Source organism: Schistocerca serialis, chromosome 5 (genome assembly GCF_023864345.2).
Source record: "Schistocerca serialis cubense isolate TAMUIC-IGC-003099 chromosome 5, iqSchSeri2.2, whole genome shotgun sequence".
Classification (NCBI taxonomy): domain Eukaryota; kingdom Metazoa; phylum Arthropoda; class Insecta; order Orthoptera; family Acrididae; genus Schistocerca; species Schistocerca serialis.
In genome coordinates, this window is record NC_064642.1 from 250,792,858 (window position 1) to 250,815,577 (window position 22,720).

The following is a 22,720-nucleotide window of genomic DNA, read 5'->3' on the forward strand; positions in this document are numbered from 1 at the left end:
ACGCACTCCTATTGAGCTCACCATCATCTTAAACGTAACCCAGAGAAGCTCATAAATGCATGTAACAAAGTCATTCTTTCAATATTCAGCCATCAGATATCCCCGTGATCTCAGTTATATTTTTCATGCATCATAGTATTTCAGTAACACTTCATAGAAATCAGATAACGACATAGGACAATATATAAAAGTTCAATGCACAAGTAAATAACCAAAAATTAACACTTAAAATTTTATATACAGTTTCATAAATAACGTCACTTCCCATGCCAGAATACTTGAAAGTCAAATTTGACATGGCTTCACATACCAGGTTTTTATAGTAAAGAAACATTCTAAACAGTTTTTAATGAAAGTGCACATCAAAAACAATCTGACATGTGTGAAGACTCTTAGTCCCACCACATGAACCCTGAACTCAATCAGTCCTCGGCGCGGTATGGAAGCCATTTATTCTGTAAGATCTTCCTATGTCTTCGTGTTTTTTTTTCTATTCTTCCTGTTGAGATAGCACACTTCCGACGGTTGAAAGCCAAGACTTCATGACCATTACCTTAATACGCACATCCCCCTCAGACTCATCAGTCATCATGTGTATTTCATAATATGATGGCTTTGCACTCGCACCTTTATTCTTGTTCGAGTTGTGGAACGTCTATCTTTCAGAAGTGATGTTGGCAGATGTGGCAGTTTCGTCACGTTGCTTATTGGATTCGTTATGACTCTTAGTTGTGCTTTGACTGTGCCTTTCGCTGCCCTCGGTATGTAGGGTTGCTGTTTTGCTAGTTAGAATAGTGAAAACAGATTTTGCTTTATAACTGCACTAGCAGGAGCATGTATTCACGTATGTGCTGATAGTCTCCATCTGTGCAGAAATTTCGACCAGGGTCACAGATCTCTTAACTACCGAGGAAAAGGATGTTGTAAATGTGGGCGGTAACAGAGACTTGCGTAGACTTGTACAAATGTTTTGCCTCAGCATAGGGCACTGTGTTGGTTATTCTGGCCTTACTTTCATTCGGATGAATCTTGAATTAATATAATCAAGTAGGTATAATAAATGAATCAGTCTTTTGAAGCTTGCCACTATTGCACTTTATCACGTTTCATGCATCAGTTGCTCCTTCATCAGAGCATTATGTCAGATGATTTTAGAGAGTCTGTATTCGTAATATCACGGCAGGGGGCCACTCCTTTGCTTGAGATGATTTATGATTTTCAACCTAATAGATTGTTTCTATAATGTCTTCCACTGAAGTGGCTGCTGGCGTGTGTAGCTGTACTGGTTTCTGCTTCTAACTTCCCATTTTTAAGTCGCTTTCCTTATCTTATAGATGTGATAATAATGTCTGGTGTTTTCCAAACACATAAAGAAGATTTTTTCGAATGTCACTGCTTCCATAATAACTACAAATATATTCTGAAACAGACGAACCCTGGTACTAGCCACGTTCCTCAGAGTCATTACTGATTGCTCAGGACGACTAGCCGGTCGAGCTCCCATTGGTGGTTGGTCCCAGTGGTCCAGCCACCCAGTGGAGAATTTTTTGTTTTTAAATCATGAGCCATTTCAAATCCACTTGCAACTAGTAAAATAAGAGTCTACCCACACACAAGCCCACTTGCCTGGGTAAGTACGATTTGGGTGGAGCAGAATTCGGGCCATGAGTTGTGCAGCTGTGGGCTCAATCTTGCAGTTAAGTTATTAGTCATGAGATATTGCTCTTGACAACAGAAAAGGGATAACAAAATAAAATTTAATTTACAGCCTACTGCAATTCTTGGATGCAGGGCTCATTAACTTCAGCAGTTCACCGCAGGGTAACAAACTAGGAGACAACTTGATTTATGTAAGGTTACTCACAACATCACTCAGCTGTATGTAGATCAACGATCAGTTTCATAACCAGTTACTGGCTAAAGCAAGGCTATTATCAACCAGTACAGTTTTTGTACAAAATTTAATACAAAACAGATCAGGCTTACGGTGTTAAATAATGTGATGATTATCGAAAAATTGGCATAAACAAAATGTCACGTTCACGGCGTGTAAATAATAAAATCAATAGGACTCTCATTTACACGCCCAGCGTGCCAGCTCGCAACAACCATAAGGCCACAGACCATCCATGTTTAACATTGCTGACGATCGCGTCCACCTGATGCAGATGCTTAATTCTTCATCGCAAACTATGTTCCATCAATTGACCGACAAAAACGTTATTGTCGACCACCAAAGCACCCAGTTAATGTTTCTTTTGTAATCTGGAAGCGCCTGTCTTCGTCTCCACTTGGATTTCCGTCCGCTAGTAAAGGAAAACACACCGGCCATGCCACTGAGTTGTTCGTGGGCACAAAGCAGTCTCGCCCCGTTCTGGCATCAGTGAGGTCGTGAAAATAGCTTCTCGGCCTACGAGCTTGAAGAAGGCTTTCCGTTTTTGGCTCTCCACCAAGTCATTGCCTCCATCTGCTTTGCAGGCAAAAACCAGGACAGCACGGACAGTCCAGCTTAATGCATGCAAAGTATCAGGAACTGCCGCTCAGTCTACAAGACAACTCCGGACGGTCGTCGCTTGCCGCCACCAGAATTAAGTCCACCGTGCTGTGCCACTAGGTACCCAGAGTCTGACAGCTCTGTCCACCGCTCCTCCTGCTCTCTCCAAGACTTTGCCTCGAGTGTTGATCAGCCCAAGATTCTCCAGATGCCATCTCGCGCTGCATGTCCCAGTGTGGGTGCGACCCCAACAGTGCTACAGAAGACATCAGACACACTACCATCCAAGCAGCGAAAGCAACGCTAATATGGCCGTATGGTCGGGACAGGAATTACAAATTCACAGCACATTCTAATACAACTGATATACAGAAGGTAGATGTGACGTTGACCAAGAACAGTCATCCAGAATATTGGCGTGTAGCAACGTTTTGCTGAGGTTTGTATCTCCTTCCATATCCGGGCGTCTAATCCAACGTTCCTGTTCCGTTTGATATACAACGTGTCACCGCCGTGCCGCAAGGAAGTCGCTGTATCATGGCCCAAGCTTACGGTAGCAGAGGATCAGCTGCAGTCACCGAACTACTATTCAGCCAATGGAGACTGAGCTCCCTGACGCGATTGCTGTTTGGCAAGATCCAGGAGACACATGTGGCTTGTCGAATATCACGACGTGGCGAGCGTCGTTAAGCTGTGATTTCTCAGGTTTTCTTGACGTGGTTAGTAAATGATGGCCTCCAAGGTTTTCAACAGAGTGGTTATTTTCATGTTATGCACAATATTTCAACGACTGATGTTCGAAATCAAGGACAGAATACCTAATAAACTAAAACGGAGCTCTGAGAAAGTACCGAAGTGGATTTAGAAAACACTTATGTGAAAGAGAAAACTCAAACCACATACCGGTGGCGGAGAGCTAACAACGAACTAGCGGCCAGCGTGGGCAAGAACCAAGTGAGTTCCATGATGCGAAGTCATCCTCCACCAAATGCCGATGGCCTTCAGGGCGGATGAGTGAAGAGAGGCATAGGTCACTAAGCTGCCCTTTGGATGAGAAACCGTCTCTCAAGGCGAACGAGTCAATGGATGCCAACAGCATGGACTTCCAGGACTAACAATCTTGAAAGTACTTTGGATTATCTGAAACATTGCTAACCTCACAATGAAAGCTATTTTCAGTAGGACGGTACGATGAAAGGCCAAATACGGGAAACTACTTCAGGTGATACGCAATCAACGGTTGACGTGGGCAGTACAAGCAATTCATCGGACTGTGGAGAACTTGTATCAACATGCTGGAAAGAGTAGGAACTTTCTGAAAGGAAGTAGAACAAAATCAAACACAAGTAGAAGAACTTCTATTCAACAGTCAATACAAATGCTCTTCTGGAAATTGGGAATCTTAAACAGACGACAGACGACCCTGCTAAAGACAACATTCTCTTTATATCCGTACAATAAACCAGATTTGCAGAGGAGCATGCCTTTTAATCAGGAAGCTACATATTTTTCAAGGGAAAAGTAGCGAAAAGGGTTAAGATAAACGACTCACGTTCGGGAACAAGCTTAATTGTCAGCTGCAAAATTTTATATTCCATAACAAATTTCCTCTTGCCTAGCAGCAGACTATCCATGCTCTCCTTCACGTGCAGAAATAAGGTGTATGCAGCAGTTATGTCCATGCACCAATCAACCAAACCAACGAAACAAACGAAAGAAATACACCACAATACGTTGGGGAACTTTAATGCACAGTTACGTAGAGATAAAAATTCAGGTGCATATTTGAGAACTACTCAGCTCACAAAAGAACAAACTAGAACGGTGAAAGACTGCTTTAGGTGTGTCTACAACATTGTGGTGCATGGTCACGTGAGTTCTTCCTACTCACAGGCTGGATGCGAACTACTGAGCGAAGCAGTTTGCATGCGCTCTGTGTACTTCATTGATTTCTTAATCACTGATACACATAAACTATCCTCAATACCTTTTCTCACAATTCAAATACCTATAATCATTTATACCCCTCATCATTCCACTACTGCAGTACTACATTGGATGCGTCCAGCATCTGGGCTGTGCCCTTGCATGGTACTAGATCCTTCTCCATCTCCTACATTTTAACCATAGTACTGTGGAACAAAGTATCCTGCAACCGGCATCTTATCCAAAACCACTCTGAAGTCAAAGGTTTATGTGTTACAGTCGGCGTGCCTTACCTCTCGGCGAATACTAGCTGATTTCTTTCTGTCTAAAAGGGAATCACTAACCATTTCACACTGTAAAATACCTGCGTTTTCCTCGTCTCTTTGCGTTTCTGTTTCCTTAACTCTATCTCATCTGCTAAACATACTCTCTTACTCTGTTATTTCTCGCTTAACTGTGACAAGTTAACTTTTCCTGCACATTTACTCCTTTTCTAATACTGCTACATGTTCCTGTCATAGGTCATTACTCACATTCGGCAACAAAATAATGAGGAAACTCCTTAAAAGGATTTCAATAAGGCTGACATTTGTTACAGGTTCTAGCTATGCATGTTATTATTGTTATGGCTATGATGATGATGATTATTATTATTATTTAAAAGTCAATCGATTTTTTGTGGCCAGATGCCCTAGATCTACGGTATTTTATAACGTTGTTTTGAAATATTGCTCATTAACAATGAATATGGCAAGATCGTTTGCCAAATAGTCATGAAACAACACTCAGAAAACTTATAATCGTAGGGAATATCAACACAATTCTCCCTACTGATTACATAGATTTATAATCAAACAAGACGAGCGAGTACATCACTCGCAGCCTTCATGAATAATAAGAGAATGATCGTTGAATTTGAGACCTCTGCACAACGTTAACATTAACACATTGAAAACAACAAGCTTTATTGTGCAACTGGTTGTATTTATAATTAGTGGGTCGCGTGAACAAGGGAATATCGTTGGACAATTTAAAGAACTTTGTAATTTAAATTAAATCTGTGTGAAATAGATTATTATTTGCCCTAATCATAATGCACAATACACAAGCAGCTAACAGGAAAAAAGTTCTCTAAAACATCTGGATTGAATCCATGTGAAACCGAGGTAATACATTATATGCGAGACTGTATGGAGAAAACGTAACACCTTAATCTTATCTGGATAGCTCAGAGACACATCTTTAACGTGGCAAAATGGGCAACTCAAGTTGCATGGCAGAACAAATAAGCTGCTAGGTGTTCAGAGTATGGCGAACGCTACTGCAAACTGAAAAACTTTCTTTTTCCATTAAATCAGCAAACCGTGTGCCTGCCGGTACTAGACAGAGGGCGTGTGACCAACTACAAAACTCCCAGATCACGAATGTCATATAACTTACTTCTACCTCCTCACCTTTACACCTGGAAAGTCTCTGCTTGGAGGGGACGACTCAGTGCTACTGTCAATGTGACAGACAAGAATATCGCTTATTTCATGCAAAAATATGGCGAATACAGAAGAAACTTTTCTCCTCTTATTCTACAAATCCCTCATAAACAAACACAATGTTGGTAGCTGCCTCATGCACAGCCTCTTCGATTGGTTGGCCTCTTCGTACCAAGCATAGCTCATTGGATGACCAATATTTTGGAGCGGAAGTAACAGTCTTTCTGATTCTGGCTAGAAGGCACCTTGGTGCCCCGACCCATGAAATCCACCAGAGAAAACAAAAATGTTATACTAATTTTCTGTCGTGGGAGAGCAGTGGCAGCACGGTATTCCCTGCCCTCACTGAGGACATGTACCGGCTCTATCCACAAAAGTATGAAGCAGTCCACAGCCTCCCTTCCACGAAAACTGCCTCTCTGCCTGCGGATGCTCGGCTAACAATGAGATTTAGTGACGCAGACCACACTGCAAGTGCATCTTTCTAACGCGAAAAGCACAAAACCTTCCTTCCAAGCTCACACGTCCAGTACTCTCAACGAAAAAAACCAGCAAGTAGTGGCAGAAAATGAAACAATATGGCTTGCCAACGTGTGACAATAATACTACACATTATGTGCAGGTCACTTATGTTAAAAATTGTAGTTGGGTATGTCACTAAAGACATGTGGTCAAATTTAAGGCAGGACCTGAAGGGCCTAATCTTGTCAGGTGAACTAACTGAATGAAGAAACAAGTATAAACCATTTCTTTAGAATTAGAAACGTTCACATATTATGCCATCTATGTGATGGTCAGGTGTGCACACGGAGAGAACGAATTTACAGCAAACGCGAATAACTTTTAGCATCAGCAGATTGGAATACCAAAACTCTCGACTTGGCCCGAGACAGGCCTGTATAGCTTGCGTGAGAGAAAACACGTAAGTTACAAAACACATTACCGACTACCGTACAAGTATCTTGACTCTCGTGGACTATCTTTAACTCAAGTGATGGACAGATACGAAATGCAAGATCCCTGTAAATCCATTAATGGTGTTTGTTTTCGTCAGTCGCTGTTTTGACTTTACGGCAAGAAGTTGATTTTTACTCGGTGCAGACTGTATCTGCTGGCACTGTTCTTCCTGCAGCAGTGGCAGAACCGCTGAATTTGCAGCAGATGACACGCAGCAGTTCGTCCGAAAATGACAGCCTCCACCCCCTGACGCCTTCTTCCTACCCGGAACATTCCATGCTCTTCGACATGCCTATGGAGTGATTTGCTCGGCTGTGCCGCTGTGATAAGCAATTCCAGAAGCCAAACAGAAAGAGGCAGGGGGCCGCAGCAACGTCTCTTTTTCCGCCACTGCGGCAGTCAACTCGACGTTCTCGCCATCTGGTGGTTTTCATCCGGTAGCTAATGGTGCGCACGCACGCAAATGCTTGCTACCGTAATTATCTTGTTCTCTTTGTGCCACATTCTCTTTTACACAAAAGAAGGTTCCACGATACGATCATACAAAGCACGACTAATGCAACGCCTGCTCTCAGTAATAGAGAGTGCTGAGCGCCGCGCCAGAATCAGATTTGCACCCCGTGTTTCAGGATGGAGAGGAGATAATTTCAGCCGGCATAGTTCGCTGTTTATAAAAGCCTTATTTACATACTCATTCGACATGACACCAAGGAACACCGAATAGAATCTTGGCGATTAGTCCTTGCTTGTGACTGCGCGGATAATTTCAATAGAAGTGCGATACTGTAATTTGGATAGGGGCATCAGGAAGGTTTGATGGGGTCATAACGAATCATTTTACGCATTAATGAATGAATGGCTAGTATTAGTTGCAATTTCAGAAATTTGGGAATTAATTTGTTGTCTGAGGAAGTGGTATCTTATAAAAGTTGGTTTGGTTTCCAGCCGGGTTTTCTTCAGTTTATCTACGAGGTGCAAATGAGGAATTGAGAGCCGTTTATTTTCCGACACACAATATGTTTTGGTCACCCTCCGGTCTGCCGAGCGCTGTTGGCAAGCAGGATGCACTCGGCCCCTGTGAGGTAAACTGAGGAGCTACTTCATTGAGAAGTAGCGGTTCCGGTGTCGGAAACTGACATACGGTCGGGAGAACGGTGTGTTGAGCACATGCCCCTCCTTTTCGGCAACCGGTGAGGATGTCACGGTAGCCGGTCGGTAACGTTCTGCCTTGACAGCCTTTTCTGGAGCAGTTTTTTTATGGTTTGGTTACAGAATAAAGATACTTCGCAACAATAATGTATGACAATTTGAAGTGGAGTGCACACAATTATACGTGAGGCGAAAAATGGAAACAGCGGGTTTCATTGAGAGGAGGGAAGGAAATTGCTATTTCTTAACAAAAGCCACTGTCTGAGAAAAAATGGAAATACTGAATTGCTCGTTTGCTGAGGTTTTCTAGTGGCATCATCAAAGTGGCGGGCATAGGCAATTCACCTAAATACAAATTGGCGATAACTGGAAATAATTTGAAAAACGGTACATAACAAACGGGACACTCACAGGGTGCTGGACGGCAAGATACCATTGTAACACACCAGCCACAAACGAAAAACCCGTGAAATTCGTTATAGCAAAACTAAAGAAATCCCAAAAATTTGATATCGCTATCTTAATTTAATTTATGAAGGTAAAACGAATTCGTCGATTCCCAGTAAATAGGAAACAACAAAATTATCAGTTAAACAAAATATTACCGCACTTTCCACTTAAAAACTGGTAACGACACCAATTTCTATAGACAAATTGAACTCGATGATATACAAAATGGTGATAATAAACACATTACATGCAGAAAAAAAAAAAAAGATTGTCTCATGGAAACAAGAAGCTTAAAGTATCTGTGAAAATCAATATGAAAGAACACAGAAGTAAATACAACCAAATAAATTAGGGTTACGTACCCCATTTAAACCCCCTCCCCTGAACAATGAAACATACAAACTAAAACAAATTAATTAGAACCAAAGAAGCACTGATTTCGAAATAAAATGCAAAAAAAGGCTTGAAATTATTGAAGTTCAATAAACTATATCAGTCCCACCACCACTGTCCATATTTCGAATGAAAAACAAAAAACTTACAATAAATAACCCCGCCAGCCCTTCCACACACAACACGTCTGACAACATTTAGGCTACACTGCTTTCCCATAAACCTCACAAAACACTAAATGGGACAGAAATTTTGAGGTAGACTCTTCCGCCACCAGTAGCCATAAAAATGAGACCACGAGGCAAAAGGGCGACTCTTTGTCTGTTACCAGTACCGATTTAACGAACTCTTATTAATCCACAACGTTGCTGATACTAATCCCTGTCTTATAAGTATTAAAGTTTTCGCTATGATTAAATAACAAAGAATAAAATCGCCTTTTATTCAAATCTTTTTATACCGCAAATTAATCTGAAATCATGCTGGAACCCTCATGAGCATATCCTTCTATTAACACGAGAAGGACGCGCTTATGTCTACTAGTGAAAACCCGTAAAAAACATCAGAGCACCGATATCCCGAAACAAAAAGTACATACAATTTTCCTTTTTCCTCTCACGTCCTTACTTCATCTTCGCAAAAGTAGATTCATCTATTTCCATGTTTACCAGGGTTCCCTATTTGCCACTTGCACTGTCAAAGAAACCTGTCAACGAAGTGGATACCAGTTATTAACAGTACGATTACCTGCCCTTAACATGTGAGCAAAAAATCGTATAAAGGATTTACAACAAAGTTTATAATTAAGTAAAATACCGCAGACCACTAGCCTCGAATTTTCAAAGTAAGTGTCGTTCTCAAATCAGTACATAACATCGCCTCTTTGCGGAAAAAGTAACCTGAAACGACCTAATATCCTTGTTACACATGAGACGTTCCACATAATCCTCATTTACTCCAAACATTTGGAAGAAGAAAAAAATTGATGTCCAAGTCTCCCATAATGACCATCAGTATAAGACATAAAACGACCTCGACATCCGCTTTAAAAATGAATACATTCAATAACTTACTGGACTGTGAAATTACCCCAATGGAGCGCCACATCCAGGCAAAGCGATATTCATGCAAACCAGCACTCCGTCTTCAGGCCACAAGAGGCCCATCGGGACCATCCGACCACCCTGTCATCCTCAGCTGAGGATGCGGATAGGACGGGCATGTGGTCACCACACCGCTCTCCTGGTCGATATTATCGTTTTCTTTGACCAGGCCACTACTATTTGCTCGAGTAGCTCCTCAATTGGCATCACGAGGCTGAGAACACCCCGAAAAATGGCAACAGCGCATGGCGGCCCGGATGGTTACTCATTCAAGTGCCGGCCACGCCCGACAGCGCTTAACTTCGGTGATCTGACGGGAACCGGTGTATCCACTGCGGCAAGGCCGTTGCCCCCATGCAAACCAACAATGCACATATATGAATTTTGGAAGTTTGCGGTAAGTACTATTGGACCAAACTGCTAAGGTCATCGGTCCCTCGGCTTACCCACTACTTAAACTACTTAATCTAAGTTAAACTTACGCTAAGTACAATACACACACCCATGCCCGAGGGAGGACTCGAACCTCCGACGGGGGGAGCTGCGCGAATATAAGAATTACAACGCCACAACTATAGCTCATGAGTAAAAGTGGGCACCTCGCGCTAAATAAAACAACTGACACAAAAAATTTGTTCAACCCAAACCGGAATACTCCTCATAAATGTGTGATTCATAGCACATCAGATTAGCAGGGGGCTTCGAGCTTGTATCAATTCTTGGTCGTGCATTATTTCAGGGTTATTCACAGACAGGAGAGTGTAACATAAAAAGTGCAGCACGAAAACTGAATAAAATTAGTTGACAATCGTTCGAATTATCACGATTTCTTATGTCATGGAATTACTCTGCACAACACACTTAAAGTGTCACTGTTTCGTAAACCTTTGTCTCCCATTGCAATGTGTATGTTTTAAATTTGGCTCAAAGATGCCTAAAAGACTTTTGTGTAAAGGTGCAAAAGCGTGGCGCCCTGGAGTTCGGCGACGCTTCAAACAGCAACGTGGCGACCCACGTGGCAGAAGGACCGCAACTAAGAAATTCATGTGAGGTACAAGGTGCGTTAATGATGTCACATTGGCACCCATTTTCACAGTTCTGCCCAAGGCTATTCTAGACGTCTCTCATGATGGGAAGGTGATCACAACGCCTATTTACCTACATTTCACCCCTTCTTTTGACGCCTACGCTGCGGAGGCCACAATGTCATCACCCAACCTTGAAATCACACAACTCTCTTATGGGTGGCCTAGGAAAACATTTCAGGCACATTGCCGCCCTTAGGAAATGGCTAAAGGGCGTCAGTGGAAACACCCATCCCATTGTGGCGTTGATTCTCACACAATCCGTGGTTTAAAACGACAGTTTGCAGCGCGATGAGCAAAAGGGCAATAACCTCGACAAAGTTCGACACTGTTGACACCCCATGGATGACTAAATCCTACGCTAAGGACGTTGTGGAGTCGCAACCCCATTGAACGTGATCAGGCTCCTTTGCAGTGCAGTGCGACCCAATTTTTGCTCTGGTATATAATGTGGAACCACTAGAGGCCGCTCAAAACCACTCGGCGAAATTGGAGTGTGATCCGAAGCAGCAAATGGTGACCATACTTTTTCAACATTCCACTTTCGCATCCTCCTTTCGCGCTACAAGGGATGGAGCGAAAGAAGAGTAAAACCCTGGCATGTGCGTGAATAAATCGGTGAAGGGTGCCTCTGAGAAGGCCCACTTCGACAATACTCTCTGTTCCACCTGTGCACAGTTGTTAAGCACGATAAAAATATACCTATCACAGACTTCAACACCTAATCATCTGGGTGGTGCATCGCAGCTCTTCTAGCACCTAATGCCAGGCAACCCCTTTGAAATACATTATGTGGTATTGCCTGCCCTCAGGCGCTAGAAAAGCAGTGAAATTTGGGAATTTGTGGTAAGATCTAATTAGACCAAACTGCTGAGGTCATTGGTCCCTATGCTTACACACTACTTAATCTAACTTAGATTAACTTACGCTAAGGACAACGCACTAATGCATGTCCGAGAGAGGACTCGTACCTACGACGGGGGGAGCAGCTCGAACCGTGACAGGTCGACCTAGACCGCGCGGCCAGCTGAATGGTTGTCAAAGGGTCTGTACAGAGACGTCCTTAAAGTTCTCAACGAAGATGTGTGGCTGTTGCAAAAGGGTGGGGGGGGGGGGTTGTCTTAGAGGGAAAATCTCCATGTCACAACAGTTCCCATCCCCCACCCCCGCTCTTTCTCTCACTCCACATGAGGGCGCGAAATAGGACTGAGAAAGGATAACCACGCTTTGCGACATCGGTCGTCGGTCAAGTTCAAACTTCGTGGAGTGGTTTTGAAGGTCTCTAGTGGTTCTGCTCCGTATACCAGGCTATATTTCTATCGCACTGTCTTCCAAAGGTGTTAGAGCTGGTTCAATGTGGTGTCCTTAGAGTAGGGTCGAATCGGCCAGGGGGCATCATCAGTGTCGAATGTCGTCCAGAACGTGATCCCGTTGCTCATAACATCGTCTACTGTCTTTTTAGACTGCGACATACATGGAAATTACCGCCCCAAGGGAAGGAGTGGTTTCATTGACATCTTTCATGCCACTTCCTCTGTGATATTCGTGTCTGTTCCGAGCGGAAGCGTGTGTGAAATGATTTCTCGGCCATGCATTAGAAAACCGGCTGGTTTCAAGACTAGGTGTTGCCATTATGACCTCCATCGTAGGCGCGTCAAAACTGGGGGTGAAATGTTCTACAGACGGGCTGTGACGACTCCCCATTGCCTGACACACCCACGATGCAGATAGAAGTATTGTTGTAGAATTGGGTGCCAATGTGGTATCATTAACCCACTTTGAAGCTCACATAAACTTTTCAGCTGTGTCCTCTCTTGTGCATGTGACGACACCAGGGAGTTTGAAGCGTCGCAGAGGCCGGTGCTGACGTCACAGAGAACCAGCCGTTTGTACCCTTACAAAGGAAAGTTGTAGATAGCTTTGAGCCTTTAAATTGATTCTCGGAATATAGATGTAAGTAATTTTGAACAAACGAAAGCTAGGACATTATACGGTGTTTAGCGAAATAAACAGCGGTTGTCATCATCAAATCAAGAGATAGTTAGACCGGCACACAATACGACTCTTAAGCCGTTTATTCACAAACATTTTTGTAGGAAAATAAATAGTGTTGACGTCTCAATATTTGACATCGTGTCGCATTTCGAAAAATAATGTCTTCATATTACGATGGTATGTATTTGTTATTTTATACCTGTTTGATGAAAATTTACTTACATTGTTACCGACTTGTTTTCGAAATAAAGTGCATCAGCTACACAACACGCCCTGTCCAATTAATATTCCAGAGATCTCATGTTTTTCACAAGGGCTAAATTGGTCAAAGTATAAATTTGCATTAATTCATGATCTTTGTAGAAAGATTTACACTGAAGACTTTCTTTGGTGCTTCATTGTATATCCCTCTGTTTTTTTTAATGACCTTCAACGTTAACTCTACAAAAATAACAATCATATATATATAATTTTGTGGTGCCCTCCTGAACATGGAAATTTCAGAAAGCATCGACTTCTTCTTCCCATTTTTTCGAAAGTTTCAGTTCCTCAACACATGTATGGCACAACGTATACGGTGACCACCTTTCGTCTTGATCGCAAACGGTAATACCATAGCATGGCGTAGTTGACATTATTCACGAAACTGTTGGTGTTCTCTGTTTGCTTAACAGGTAGGTGTTACTGCAAATATAGCAGAATACGTTTAGGTTATTCAAGAACTTGCGGGAACTCATTTCTAAGAAGCAACAAAACCGCACTTAACACGACAAGTAAAACCTCACAACGTTGTAGCATGTCAAGAATGAACTATTGTTTCCTGCCTAACCGCCAGACGAGTGTCTCCATCTTACACTTCTCTGTGAAATTTGAGTTTGAATGAAAACCGGTTTTACTTGATTTACGGAAAATCTGTCCTTCATAGAAAGAGACAAAGAACAGAGCTGAAATCAGAGCAAAGAAGTACTTCAGCACTAGCGAAAATTAGGTGGGCATCAAAAATCGGTTGCATAGCGTGATAGGTGAAATATGTGTGTAAAACACGCCAACGGCCTTGCCGTAGTGGTACCATTGCTTCCCTGCAGACCGTCCAAGTTAAGTGCTGTCGGTCTTGGCTACACTTGGATGGATCAACGCCCGGCTCTGCCAACCACTATTGGCAAGCGGGATGCTTTCAGCCCTCGTGAGGCCAATTGTGGAGACACTTGACTGAGAAGTAGCGCACCGGTCACGAGAAATGGCAACGACTGGGAAAATGGTATGCTATAATAATAATGACGTGTGATCAGGGCCTCCCGTCGGGTAGACCGCCCCCCTGGTGCAAGTCTTTCGGCGACTTGCGCGTCGATGGGGATAAAATGATGATGATTAGGACAACACAACAACCAGTCCATGAGCGAAGAAAATCTCCGGTCCACCGGGGAATCGGACCCGGGCTTCTAGGGTTGACAGTCTGTCGCGCTGACCACCAGGGGCGGACACTGGTATGCTGACCAATGCCCTTCCGTATCCGCATCCAATATAATGAATGACTGTCGCACAATGGACTGAACGATGTGAATAGAATGTCCATCTTAATTGAGTCCCAGTTGGTGTTTCTTACAAGAAACGTTACAGTTTTAATAATTAGGATTGGGTTAATGTAACTGCTGAATTAAAAACCTTAGCCTAAATTGCCTAAATAACAATAGACAAGTGCGTGGTGACTGGATAGATTATGTCAGGAAGACATATGAAATCTACCTGCAAATGACAAAAGCAGCTCGGTCACCGATGAGCCGTCAAATACTCGAGAAAGTGTTAAATTATGGGATCTAATAAAGTTTAAAAGAAACGCAATGAGAAATGCTTGACTACACTCCTTCCCAGGTAGCCTATGCCGCCATGTATTGTCATTACAGCTGATAAGCTTGGAGTCGAGTTCAGTCCAGCATCCAGCAGGCTGTGGAGAACCAGCACTCGTCAGCCTCCGTGCGATGAGCTGACCCCCAAAAACGCAAGTCAGCCTTCTGCCACACCTCCGAAGCCAAAATGTCCTCTTCAACATCTCGCTCCACAGCGTCCGCCTCTGCACGTCTGCAAACGCAAGTGGTGGCTCCTGTGTCTCTATTCTGTGTATGTGAAAAATATAGTTACGTTAAACAGCATCATGTTACATGGTAAATATCGGAGCTCTCTAACGGAAGAGGACTACACATACATAGACATGAAGAGTAAAGTTGTAGAATGTTAATAACGTTTGTTTGATTTAAAAATCCTTAAGGGTTTTCACATTACTTTCGGCATAAAACAAATTCAAGTCAAAGGCAATAAAATATTTACATGGCATGCATATTTCATTTTCATTTTTCTTTACATAAATTTTGTTATTGTCTATCTGAAAAGGAAAATGGAACAGAAGTGTAACACTCGCGGCAGTTCGACTAAGTTTGTATATGACCGTTGTTCACAAACACAGACACATGTACATGGGGAGGCACTCTGGTTCGTTTCATTTCAGAAAGGTTGATTCACGTTAACAGCTTCTGGCGACCGGTTCCACAGATATGGGATTGGCATCACCAAGTTTATACACTAACTCTCTGTCTGTGGAAAACGGTCCAAAGGATTTGTCGTTGAGTTTCCGTGTTAAGATAGAGTTTTTGGGGCCATGACTAAAGCAAGGAAAGGTTTCTGTGACCATTTTCCTTATTAGTGGTTTGACGCTCAAGACGAGAAAATAGATCCTGGGGATACAGCTCTATTAAGCGCGATAGGCTGCTCGGTAGGTGCTATCAGATAAGGCATGTCGTTTGTCGCACACCATTACTGATGACAGTGGGCTGTCCAAAAGCGTATCTATCTGAAAAAAATCTCGCCGGAGTGTTGACTGAGATCGAAGTTGTTCACCTTTCGTACACTTGCAGTGATAGGCTAACGCCCCTTAAATTATGGGAGGTCAGGACAAGAGACCTTGAGTTACCAAGGGGCACACCACAGTTTAACTCCAATCGTAGGTGGCGCCATGGGCGTGGCTCTCTGAATGAAGAACGACGATCCACTCCTGCTGCGACGTTATGTTATTGTCAATAGGCAGCTTTCCTGGAGCCCAAGGAATTCTCCAGTAGGCAAGCGCCTTGTAATAGGGTACCCTTATCAAGACGGAGTGGCACCTTTGCGGTTAATTCCTGCACAATAGAGAGGGTTTCGACCAACGAGCCCCTCACGTGGCCACTCATTCTTCATTGTGCGAGTGCGAGTGTGTGGTTCTATGTGTGTGTGTGTGTGTGTGTGTGTGTGTGTGTGTGTGTGTGTGTGTGTGTGTGTGTACGTGTGTGTGTGTTTGTCTGTGCATATTAGGCAGTGGGCGTGGTCTCCTCTGTAGAGTACCACTATGTTCAGCTGGGCTGCTCAGCGGAAGTAAGTGGACGATACTCACGTCCTGTGGTCGCTAGTATGCATGTCGTTTCGTATTATACCATCTGCACAGCATATAACATTATAATTGCTAACGTATTATGAAAGAAGAAATTCCCCACTGAGTTAAGACTGAACGTAGTTAATATAGTGTTGAAAGCTAATTATCCCTATGGCAATGCAAATTTAAATATTTGCTGTAAAGGTAGCGGTGGCCGTAGTAGTTACATACAGGTCAGCTTACCTTGTACAGTACTTCTGACGTTAAATGAATCTATGTACAAATAAAAAAAAATTCAAAATTAAAAGTAGAATCTCAACCCTGACATCATTGCAGGTGGGTCAGATGTTATCTATGGTACTATTTACTGGCCTACATCAATGGTTCCCAGCATGATAGTAATTACCACCTGACAGGTAAAATGAAATTTTCTGTAGGGGGAAAACAAAACGATTCGATTCTGTTTAAGTCACGAAACTAAATTATTTTCAAAAGATCATTACTATTATCACGATTCTGTAATACTCTGATACTGATTGTAGAAGTTATCAATAATTACTTTTCTCAGCTAGCAGCATTAATGCGGTGGAGCTTACAGATTCCTTACATATGTTGTTCCGTACAAAGCTGATGATAAAAGTGATACGTATGCTAGAAATCTCAAGAACATGTCTTCTCAAAGTTGTAGATGATACCTGCAGTAGTCCAGAAATTCTTCATTATTCGATTCGAAACAAATGAATTAATTGACAGCGTGACACAGCAGTGACAACGTAAGGGCTATTATAGAACTGAACACACTTCTATTATTATTATTTCTTTCCTTTCTCAGACGTTATGTCTGGTTATAAATGGAAAGGACGCGGACCTTGATCAAACGTGACTTCGTTTTAACTGTACAGTATATGTTACATTGCATTTAGGAACTCTCGCGTAACTGGACATGTATCAATAATTATAGATTTCTATAGTTCTGTATGTACGTTTGGATGTAGCTGTATTGTTATTAGTATTATTATTATTATCATTATTATTATTAGAGTGGTTAGACACAAAGAATTAACAGCCTGAGCCTGAAGTTGTCCAATTTCTGCCAGTTCAGAAATAAGGAGTGCACCAATGAAGTGATTTACAAACAATAAGTATAACACACAGATATAAACTTGTTACATTTTAAATAGGGTTGCAGTGTGAAGGTCAACCAAGTGTCTCAGTGAAGAGAAGTAATGCGAGGGAAGCATGTTTTGTATCAAATGTGTACCCTCACTGTGGATATTTAGCTCTCTTTTCTGAGAAGGAGTTGTGGGTAGCACTTGCGAGGCACCACGAATTCCTGCGTCATAAGGCTTTCATTCTACAGTTTAGTTAGGTGATAAAGTTGATGGTAAAGTGGGGAAGGGGTGTGGGCAACAGATGGTAGGGGGGGGGGGGGGAGTGAGGGCGGAGCTACTAGCTAATGTCTGATGGCACTCAGGGGTAATGGTATAAGACTGGTAGGGAATCACTGGTGTACGTAAATGTCACACAGTGATATGACTGATGGCTTTAGAACTAGCATCTCTACAAAAAATTATTTTACTACTCCAGTGGAAACGACAGAAATTGTGTTACTATTTCAAACACAGACTCATCTCCTAGTAAGAGAAACTTTTTAGTTGCTTAGTTTCAATATAAACAAACTACTTCTCCCTGAACCGATGCTTCATAACAACTATTCTTATGCACTAACCAGTTCAACGTAAAGAAAAAATTAATGAAAAAGTTATTGCCCATACTATGTACAGCGGCAAGACATTCTGGGAGATTTATATTTATATTAGGCCACTTTTCTAATGCACAACCATATTATTAATCATCTGAGGGTCTAATGTCGGCTAGCAGCACCTACTAACGATTTCTGTAATACAGCTTGTCTGGCAGTTAATTAGGTTCAAGCACTGACAGAAAAGGCGAAGTGGGCCTTGCATTGCTCAGAAGCTGCTATCAGCTACACAGGGACATGAGAGACCTTATAATTTTCAGCAAAGGCTGATATTTACTGCCCGGAGAGAGAGAGGAGAGCGACAGATGCTGGAGGCGGCATAATAGTGCGGACAGAACAGTGGGAGGTTCCTCTGGTACGACGGAAAAATCTTCCGTCTATCGTATCTGGAGAAATAGCTTTGGAGGCGAAGAGAGGCAAAAGGACATCCTTTCAGTGTGGCTCAGGTCACAAACGATAGTTGCAGGCTGGCTGTAAAGGATTTTCTCATGTGAAGCACCGAGGCGTGAAATGCAGAGATGCGTTTCGGACTGGCGGAGTTCTAAGGATGTAGGAGGGGAAATGGGACCTTCCAGAAAAATTGAAAGAAGTAGGGGCTTCAGGTGATTGGCTGGTACATTCATGATGCATGAAGTGGGAGGCAATGCTTTTGTAACAGACACTATGATTCGCCATCTGAGTGCAGACGTAGATGCAAATTGTCCAGAGGGAGGATGCTATGACGTGAACAGAGGGTTCCCTTCAGACGTCGATTAAGAACACAGCCCTTCCAGGAGCGATCGAAGACATTTCCCCACAGTGAACGAGTTATAGACTTTTCTGGCGAGAGCCGCAATGGACCATCTGACAGTTACGTTTCGAGAAGTGTTCATTTCGACGAAGGGAGTGTGTGAAGTCGTTTCTCCATGACAGAGTTGTTATTCTGTTTATTCGAATGACGATTCTTTAGCTCTCTGTGGAATCTGACATTGAAGTGCTGAGAGTCGAATTTCTGTTCCTGGCTACTGAGCAAACTGAAATCTTGACTAGAGTTCTCTCATGTAATGAGGTAACTTGAGAGCTAGAAGTTTGCGACGGCATATTGCTTCTATTGTGTAGGCACAGACTGCAGGTACCATGCGCAGATACTATGCACAGCGGCCAACACCGCAGTGAGCACATCAAAGGTGCAGTGCAACTGCTGTCCCTATTTCAATCGGCGATATGCTCATTCCAGTTCGGCATACAGAGAAACACTCGTAGTAAAGGTGTTGAGATCCATTTGCTTGTCCACCGAACGTTTTCTGAAAATGACAGTCAGTGTGACGGTCTTCTGCTAAAATTTAACAGCCAACTTTGTGTTCACTCAATAACGGCGAGTGCTGTCTAAAGAGAGCGTAAAATATGTTCCGACAATCCTGAAATAGCGTGTAGGATGGTATCTGAAACTGCGTACTTCAGATTTACACAATTTTTGCATTCTGTGTTTTTTTTTCTTTTTAACAATAAGTGCTTTACGTTATCCACGTTGTGATTCATTCTAGTGGCATCCCGACAGAAATCATTGGTTTGATCTGTTAAATTGAAGTAAAAACCACAACATATTACTTCTTTTTATGGAAATCGCTAGGTGCATGGAAACCTGGTAGTCAAGGAAGGCAGGATTCGGTTACGATTGTGGACGGGGGCCTAATCAGTTACTATTGGTTCCATTTTGCCATTACACACGTTTATTTTAAAACGGTAATTCCAGACTCAATAATAAATAAAGATATCACACGTTATTAACGAAGGAATGCATAACGGTGTAAATAATAGTGCTTTCAGTGTATTGCAATTTACTAAATGAGCATAAAATACAGACACAGCAAATAATGTGTAGGAAACAAGCCAGTGTGACCCCAATTAGAATTTTAAGGCAAGTAACCACAATCACGGATGAAGACCTTTAACGAAAAAAGTGGCAATTACAAAAAAAAATCAAAAAACGTACTGTAAAACAGCTATGCAATAGCAAAAGTCAATTTAAAAAGACAGGCAACTGATCACCAAACAGATGAGACAAAATTATCATAAACGTGGTAGCACAACCATTTAAACCTGCTGTAACGCCAAGAATGGCAATTGTATAAAAAATTTTATAAACATTCAATAATAAAACACAAGGGCCAGTAACAGACGGTGCTCCAGGAATTGATGTCTGAGTAAGTCCCGCAAAAACACTTTCGCGATCGATGAGATAGGCAGCTAAGAGTTGCAATAACATCACAAGATGGTAACTCAGACTAGTTGCAGTCTAACGAATGACTAATGATAATCTTGATGAGGCTACCTGATGTCCAATAAACCAAATTCAAGGCTGTAAAAATACGCCAAAGCCAGAACCGGCGCTCTAAACTCCTCCCACAGAATACTGCGCTTAGAGCGCCTGGAACGAGAAAGGAAACACTACCACCAGAGTAGAAGAATCGCCAACCAACCTACAATCAAGAAAGCTGTCAAAAACTACACACCTCACTGGACAGCAGTGGCAAGGCGAGGAAATTTACACTGCCATTACATACACTAAGCCCCAGGGCAGGAAACTGGGTCTTTAATGGCCATGAGGCAGTAAAAATACCGCTGGTTGAATTTAACAAACAGTAACAAACTGAACGCAATAAATAGTAATTATAAGTCCAGGAAAGCTAATCATATCCGCATTCCCCTCGCACTCCACTCGCTGCCCTTTGCCTCGGCAACACTACGAGCAGCAACACGAACCCAAGTCACTGGATAATCGCAAGATCTCACAGTGGAGGAGGTTTCTCTACTTGAATCCAAATGCACTCAACTTAAAGCTTGCAGGATGCGGGTTACGACGAGGTCGTGCAACCTCGTGACCAGAGGCCTTCGATCTGGCAGTCGATGCGCGCCGCCAGTGGTTCCGTATAATTTTCACACTGCACGTACCTGGCTCCTCCTGAGTACCCAACCGAACTGCACACTCACTCGACCCAGAAGAATTACGCCGTCACCTGGAAGATAGGGCCACAATTACTACACATCGATAACCTCCGCTGCCGCCACTACCGGTCAGGCAACGCTTGTGAAACCAAGTGGCGGTAGTGAGCACAACCACACAAGAAGAAGACTAACACCGCAATCATGTCAACTAAACGATATGGTCTGGCCTCCAACTGAGGACGGGAACCTATAGAGAGCACTAACGCGACACGACTCAGTGTAGGTTGTCAATGACAGGGTCATCTTCATCATTGGTTGTGTGAGAATACCATTGCAGGGATATCATTTTGCAACCAAACATACATTCGCCAAATGTAACAAAAGTAAGGGGTTCGCACAACTGCCGCTAAATCTTGTCTCAGTGGAATGCATTGCTCTTATCCAATTCCCTGCTGTCATCCAGCTACCTCTTCCTATCCATGTTCCATCCTTCCTCTCAGCTTCATTTACAGTGTCAGATGGTAGTGCTGGGTCAGTCCAGGCTGTAGAGAACGCGACGTATCTGGATCTGCAAGCAGTTACCTGCGAAAAGATAGCGCACTTTTTATTAACCTCGGTGAACACACAGTGGACAACAACTAACACTTAGTTAGTTTCCTTACATTAACCTGGTTACTCACCTACTCACACGTCATTACCTCGAATTTCTTTATTCCTGCTATTACTTGCTTTCATGATTACAGCTGTTTAATTTTCAGCATCTCTTTGCCTAGGCGGTTTACTTTTCTAATCACTTACTCCTCATTATATCAGTCTCCTCTTAAGATGTATCCTCAGGTCTTATCCTCCGGTCACTGGTGGCTCTCATGGTGGTTGCCCATGGAAACATTAGGCATAGTTCAGCTAGAGTCATATTACTGTCCCTGCTTACGTTTACTTATATGCGCTTAGTTGCCTTAATCCTATATTGAGTACCGGACTGTTTTACTTCTGACCGTCCGTTGTCATTCGTGTATGACAAGAAAACTAGCTAAAGCAAAAAAATTTCTTTCCGTGAACCTAAACAAAAATGCAGTAAAATGACATCCTCCCATAATACAGTACCAATATGTGCGTATAGGAAAAGCGTCTTTAGTTGATAATAAAAGTGTCATGGGTGGTGGGTTCGAATCTCGCCACTGCCTAAATTCTAAATAAAAATAATGACCGCAGAAGACTTTCGGCATTAACAGGGACCTCCATTTACTCAACGGCCTTGTCAAATAAGCGGAGGAGCAGACAGAGGTTCGAGGTTCAGGGCACTCTCATCTCCTTGTATTGTAAAAATGCCCTTAAAGGCGGAAGAATCAGCAATGATCAACGACACGAGGATGCAGAAGGCAATGGAAACCACAGCATTAAGGAAGCGTAATTTGTATCCCAACTGACATGCTGCCTGAAATTGAAAAGTGTCACGATGATCTCTTCATTAGCAAAGGATTCCGGACTTCTCGATCATTCGTATATCGAGGGAGGGCTGCCAAGTGGGAGATTACCGTGAAAAAAATTTTGAATAACTTTTTTTTTTATCATCAGTCTACTGACTGGTTTGATGCGT

The 22,720-nt window shown here is 42.7% G+C and overlaps 1 pseudogene; it reads right to left on the reverse strand.

Moving 5' to 3' along the window:
• Positions 1–10,192: 10,192 nt before the first annotated feature.
• On the reverse strand, positions 10,193–10,310 carry LOC126482804 (5S ribosomal RNA; annotated as a pseudogene).
• Between the last annotated feature and the right edge of the window lie 12,410 nt (positions 10,311–22,720).